This window comes from Triticum dicoccoides, chromosome 7A (genome assembly GCF_002162155.2).
Source record: "Triticum dicoccoides isolate Atlit2015 ecotype Zavitan chromosome 7A, WEW_v2.0, whole genome shotgun sequence".
In the NCBI taxonomy this organism is placed as follows: domain Eukaryota; kingdom Viridiplantae; phylum Streptophyta; class Magnoliopsida; order Poales; family Poaceae; genus Triticum; species Triticum dicoccoides.
The window spans coordinates 39881311-39888126 of NC_041392.1; the positions used below are offsets into that span (position 1 = coordinate 39881311).

The 6816-nt window shown below is 46.6% G+C and overlaps 1 long non-coding RNA gene across 1 annotated transcript; it reads left to right on the forward strand.

The window, feature by feature from the left end:
• The first annotated feature begins 1434 nt into the window (after window positions 1-1434).
• LOC119334405 lies at window positions 1435-4856 on the forward strand. Its single transcript, XR_005161316.1, has 4 exons — window positions 1435-1820; window positions 1890-2006; window positions 3737-3873; window positions 4559-4856. It is a non-coding gene; the product is annotated as an uncharacterized LOC119334405 (long non-coding RNA).
• The last annotated feature ends 1960 nt before the right edge of the window (window positions 4857-6816 follow it).

The following is a 6816-nucleotide window of genomic DNA, read 5'->3' on the forward strand; positions in this document are numbered from 1 at the left end:
GGAAATACTTACGCTTCTTTACTGCATCACACTTTCCTCTTCAAGGGAAAATCAACGCAAGGCTCAAGAGGTAGCAGCAGTTAATGATGTTTATGGCAACGGAGTGAATGCCTGGCCGTTGCCATCCCGAGGTGACTTTAGGCCTTCTGTACTCCGAGTGGGTCTCTTGTATGGTCGAGTGAATTTACCATGGTCGAGTGGAATCGTTCGTCGAGTGGATTGCACTTCAGGATGATTTAAGTCGATATCTTCTGTTGAACTTTGTAGGCCTTGGGCTCTAAGGTAGTGTCCTTGGGTAGGCCGTCTAATTCCGGCCTAAGACCCTACCCTAGGTACATGTCATCGTCAGGGGGTGTGCCGGTAGAGGGGCGGGCCAGTTGCAAGCCCGACAACATCCCCGCAACGGCAAGCGCCGGACCTGGCCGCAACTGCATGTACCTCAACATGGTTGCAACTCGACCTTTGTTTTGTCGGAGGGGCGGTGGGAGAGGGGGCGGGCCAGTTGCATGTCCGAAACTAGGAATGGAACTGCAAGTGTGGCACCCGACGGCAATTGCATGTCTTCTACCTTGGCCACAACTGGACTTTTTTGTTCTGTCGGAGGGGGCGCCGCTAAAGGGGGTGGGCCAGTTGCAAGTCCGACAATATCCCCGCAACTGCAAGCGCCGTACCCGGCCGTAACTACATGTCCCCCAACATGGTTTCTGTCGGTGTAAAAACCGGCAGATCTCAGGTAGGGGGTCCTGAACTGTGTGTCTAAGGTCGATGGTAACAGGAGACAGGGGACACGATGTTTACCCAGGTTCGGGCCCTCTCTATGGAGGTAATACCCTACTTCCTACTTGATTGATCTTGATGAATATGAGTACTACAAGAGTTGATCTACCATGAGATCGTAATGGCTAAAACCTTAGAATTCTAGCCTGTATGACTATATCTTGTCCTTTAGACTAAGCCCTCCAGTTTATATAGACACCGGAGGGGACTAGGGTTGTACAAACACTACAAAAAACCTGTTAGTCCATGACAGATTTCTGGTGATGTTCCCAAAAACTGTCACAAATTATGACGGTTTATCAGGTTCGTCGCAAAATCCGTCACATATACGCAACATGAGGATGGCCCCCCCAACCCGGTAGCCCCATTATGACAAATAAAGAGGGGCCGTCACAAAAACCGTCACGAGTCGACTCACGAAGCCTATATTTTTTGTTCTTATATACCATTAGGATCGTCATGGATGGATGGCGCTTATGTGGCAATCCAGTGTGAGGGAAAACTCGTGTTGTGATTGGTTGAGCTAGTCGTCCCACGGATCGCAAATCCAGACCATCTCCTCTTCTGTGATCCAACGGCAAGCAATCAACTCCATCCTTCCCGACTCCTCTGTAGATCTCGATCGGCTTCTTCCATCTCCTTTGTCAGCCCCGACTCCCCTGGTCTCACTGTTTCCAGATCCCCAACCCTCCCCATCCATGGCCGCCGCCACCTCCCCATCCATGGCCATCTTCTAGGGGAAGATCCCGCAACCGCTGCGACGATAGCCTCGTTCCCGAAGGCGGGGACGACCCTGAAAGCGAACCTAGTGCACGCGACGCCGGTGCCGTTATTGCGGGTCGGGCGGCGGTCAGATCCACCACGGCAACAACCGGCATCCTCTCCCTCTCTATCCATCTTTCTCCCATGACTGAGAAGAGGGCTTCATCAAGGATCCCATTATGGATGTCAACGTGGGAGGCTGCTTCCTCCCCTTCCAGATCGACCATCCATGGATGGAGGGTATGAGAGCTGAGTGAGCACACACATGGTTGCGCTTCAAGGTCAGCCCTTGCCCATCTTTTCAATTTGATTTGATTTGATCTCCTTCCCTGATTTCCTTCGCCACGCAGCTGCAGCTCAATAGATGCAGGGACACCGCAATGGAGCAAGTAAGGCCTCCCTTCTCCCACTGTTTCTTCAGATCTGCCACGGCCAGCCATATCCGGCGCCCCTGCACCACCGTGGTGGTAAGATGAAGACCCTTCCTTCCTCTTTGCAGCATTTTAGTTTACCTCCCCCCTACCCACTCGCGGAGCCTGGGACATGGCCCCCCTTCCAAAAGTGCAATTTTCTTTGAACCATGAATACTAAGCGTTCTAGTGTGCCGCATCACATAGGTGCATAGCTAGCTTGATTGATTTTGTATGCGCGTACTTCCGGTACGTGAAGCTCTGTCGGTCAAAAGTCTCCACGGCTTGCCTCCATGCTTTTCATCTGTGATAATTTGATTACTAAGTAGTCCATGCAATTCCTCAATCTTGTTTTTCCATTTTTGGTGTGGACTGCTAACTGCCGCACAACCGCCGAGCCAGCGTCGCACACTGTTGCACGCCACCGACTGTCGATGAGCCGAGCTGCCATGTTTCATATATATTTTGCTACTATTCTAAAATTTGCCCCCCTCTTGATTTTTTTGTCACGCTTCGCCACCGCTCCTGCCTAGCTAGCAAACTAGTTTGCTTTGGTCCAATCTGATCCTATCCTATCCATGGAGTAGCTTGGACTTGGTTCCAGTTTACTTTGTACATGCATGGGTGGTTGGTTTCAGAGAGAGAGATGGATGGTGCAGGCCTTGCTTCTATTTTGTTTTAGCCATAACAAATTTATCAACCGAGCTAGCTTCAAGTTTTTTTACCATGGTTTCGGGTTGGTCCTGCTTAGGTTAGATTGATCCATTTTCTTGGTTAAATTTATATAGAGCTCTCCATGCCCAAGTATGAAAAAATCTTGCTGCCAATTTGATTCCACAATTGGCGTCTTTTTTTACTAATATATTAGCCGTGCCACTGAACTTTCAACCTTTAACCATTACGTGTGTAAAACCAGAATTTCTTCTGTTGTGAATAGAGTGTTTGCTTTCTGTGCTGCAAAAATAATCCATTCATCGCTCATTTGACATGTGCAAGCAATGTGTACATACTGCATTTAAATTCCAGCCCAACAAGATTTTAGTTGAAGCGTTTGACCAAGCCATTTTGGTTTGCTGCATTTTCTCCTTACTAGCTTTTTATTCTTCTTCAGGTTTTGAAGGGGGTTATTTAGAATAGCCACAAAGCAGAAAGAACAAACATTCCACTTCAGTAAAAGCGTCATGATCCTGATACTCTCATCATTTTGTTAATGACATACGTGTCATGTCAATGCTTGCCGGACGCTAGTCCTACTGGGTAGTATAGCTAATTCTTTGCACTTCAGAACATTCAAGAGCTCTTTATTCCTACCAAAAAAGTTTTTATGTTTACCTTACACAAAATATTCATATTTCTCACCTTTTAACTCATCTAGCTGACCTGTCACTGCCTAAAATTGCTGCTGGATAGGGGCTGTTTGGTTAGTGCTCCCGTTCTTGGTGGGCTAAACATATTTGTTTGTTTGTTTGATTTGGAGCAGCAGATGCTCTCCATCGACGAATGGGACCCCATGCCTAAGTTGTTGATTGCCTCATTTTATCCACCTTCACCATATATTCATTTGATTGCCTGCTACATCTTCACTTAAATACTCAGAATGTTACCGTCCAAATTTTGGTAAATTGGACTGACTAGATATCTTTCCTTGTTATTTTTTGGTGAGAAATAAATATTGCAATTTATTCTTATATTTTCCTTCAACTTGGCACACAGGTTACATTGACTATATTTTTTTCCATCCGTACAATTGTGATCTGATCTTGCATTTCATTTTTTGGTTTCTAAAGAGGTGGAAGAAATCTCTTGAGGCCAAACCGCAGGGAGGATGGCGGCCAACAATCGGTACATGTTCTCAAGGTCCCATGGAACTGGGTACAGGTGCGGCTGTGTGCTCGTGATCCCCATCCAATGCTGCGCATCCAAGGTACAGTAGCGGCACGAAAGCTGCCACTTTCTCCCTATCCATAAATGTTTGATCTGGCTGGTGGTTACATGATTTGTTTCTATATAATCATCTCAACTCAATAGGGAACTCGCTATATTAAGATTGATTTTCTTTCTGTCCATCATTGGATTTCACTATGGTCTTAATCAGGTCCAATTTTATCATTTTCTGTTATTTTCATGAACATCTCAGATCTCATAATACTATATCCATCATTGGCTGGCCGCTTGTTATTCTTCTTTTTCTTTTTTCACATGATTGTACTTTATGAATGACTAGCTAACTGATTGGACCCTTTTGCATTGACTAGCCCTTTTTTACCAACCTATATGTAGAACCAAACCATGGAACTGATTTGCTCTTTATTGCGACTGTATGTGTGTTGTGAAATTAAGAAAGGGAAAGAATATATGTACCAGGACCTTTATCATCAATTTCTGTGCTTTTGTTTCTTTTGATGTTTGATATTTCAAACATGATGTTATGTTATCCTGAAAACATTGTTGGTTGCTAGCTTGTGCTGCATTGTCGTCACAGTAAAAATACCATTATTTGAAGCTAACATGCATGGTTCACTTTACCTTTGGTACAGTTTTGTGTATGTACGAAAACCCATGCTTACACCCATACTTTTGAGTTAGTCTTACAATTTTTCTATGTGCAGGCAACGTCGCACCGGTCCTTGGGAGCATAGGTTGAGGTGATATGGTGACTTCCTTCGATGATGTCGGCGGGGATGGCTGGTCTGTGTCCGGGAAGGCATGGGAATGACCCCTGGTTGCTGTCTGTTGAGCGTTGGGAAGCAGTGGCTGCAAAGTAGCATAGGGTGTTCTCTAGCACTTGTTTGGCACTTGTTTGTAGATTGAAGTTTCTTGTGTTTTTGCTCCAGCACATGGTATCGTCTCGACCTGTGTGTAATTTTGCGTTTTTGTGGTCTTTTTTCCTTTTGCATAAATTGTTATTTTTCTGGTGATTTCCTTTTATTTAATTACGTAGCATGTATTTTCTATAAAAAAATATTGGCTTAAATTAAAAAAATCATGGACCAAGAGAAATGCGACATGGGCTAATCTAGAGGGCTGAAATTAGTTGGCCTTGGACAGATTTGACATTTAATGGGCTGAAATTCCAATTGGGCCGACTACTACATGGCGGTAGGTAATGAAAAATAATGGGCCGAAATTATAATTGGGCTGCTTAGTTTATGGGCTGCCACGTCAGATCCATGTCAAATGATGACATGGAGACATGTTAACACCGTTATGAGCATGTCAGTTAAGTGCCATGCATGACGGTAAAAAACTGTCATGAATCTATGACGGTCTCACATATCCGTCAAGGATGGCATTGTGGTCAAATTATGACGCGATATACATGACGGATTTCAAATCCGTCACGCGTGTCCTTCCTTGACGGTTTAACGCTAGTCCATGACGGACTTATACCGTCATGTATTAACAGGATTCTTGTAGTGAAAGTCGGTTACAGAGAAAGGAATCTTCATATTTGGACGCCAAGCTTGCCTTCTACACCAAGGAGAGTCCCATCCGGAAACGGGAGAGAGTCTTCGGTCTTGTATCTTCGCGGCCCACTAGTCCGGCCCATGTCCAACAGGCCGGACGTCCGAGGACCCCTTAGTCCAGGACTCCCTTAGTAGCCCCTGAACCAAGCTTCAATGATGAGGTGCCCGGCGCGCAGATTGTCTTCGGCATTGCAAGGCGGGTACCCCTTTCCGAATACTCCAAGATAATCTTCGGACGCAACGAACGTGTCCGTATCTACAACACATGTACCGCACACACAACCGTAGAGAGTATAATATTTCGAGACCAATCCGCTGACAACTTTTTGCAATGTGACATCACGTCTGCCCAGTCATTACTTCGAGTCGTTTTCATCTGTCGTTCCATATTTTGATATGCGGTTTTCATTGGCACGTCTTGTCAAAGCAGAGATCGTGTCCCCTTATTGAGAGATTCTCATCAATACGGACTTGGGTAATCCAACAGTGCCGTTTGGACAGCCTTTGGGAACAGGTGAGCTTTAAGGCGAGTGGGGAGGCGCTTGATATTAACTGCCTTTATAAGGAGATAAGGATTCCCCTTCTTCACCCACGCCTTCTCCCTCTCTCTGCCCTTCCATTCTCGAGCTCCAGCGCCCAAGTCCTCATCTTTTTCGCCTCAAGAAAGCACTCAACCATGCCCGGATCTAGAGGGCAAGGCAAGTGGATGGCCTCCTCCGTCAGGGAGAAGGACATCACTGAGCTTCAGGAGGCCGGGTATCTGGCGAAAGAAATCGCCCACCGGCTTCCGGCAAAGGGGCAAGTCGTCCCCACCCCAAAGCCCAATGAGAGCGCGGTGTTCATCCTCCATTTCGTCCGTGGGTTAGGGTTTCCTCTCCACCCTTTCGTCCGTGGACTTATGTTCTATTACGGGCTAGATTTCCAGGATCTAGCCCCAAACCCCTTCCTCAAGATCTTGGCATTTATTGTCATGTGCGAGGCCTTCCTCTGTATTCCTCCCCACTTCGGACTATGGCTCAAGATCTTCAATGTGAATCCAAAGGTGGCGGATGGCAACACGCGGAGTGCGGAGGTGCCATGGTGAGCAAGATGCCCGACGTCACATGGCCCAAGGGTACTTTTGTGGAGACCGTCAAAGAGTGGCAGAAACTGTGGTTCTATATCACAGAGCCCCGCGACGCCACCTGGGCCGCGGCTCCCAAGTTCAAATCCGGAGTTCTAATGTGGCTCACCTCCTGGATAGAGAAGGGCCCAAATTGGTCTTCATCAGACGAACTGATAGCGCTGCAAACGCGCATCCAAAGCATTTGGGATAAAAACATTAAGCTCGTCAACGTGATCCAGGTGATGCTAGTTCACCAGATCCTTCCATGCCAGAGCCGAACATGCCCATTATGGGA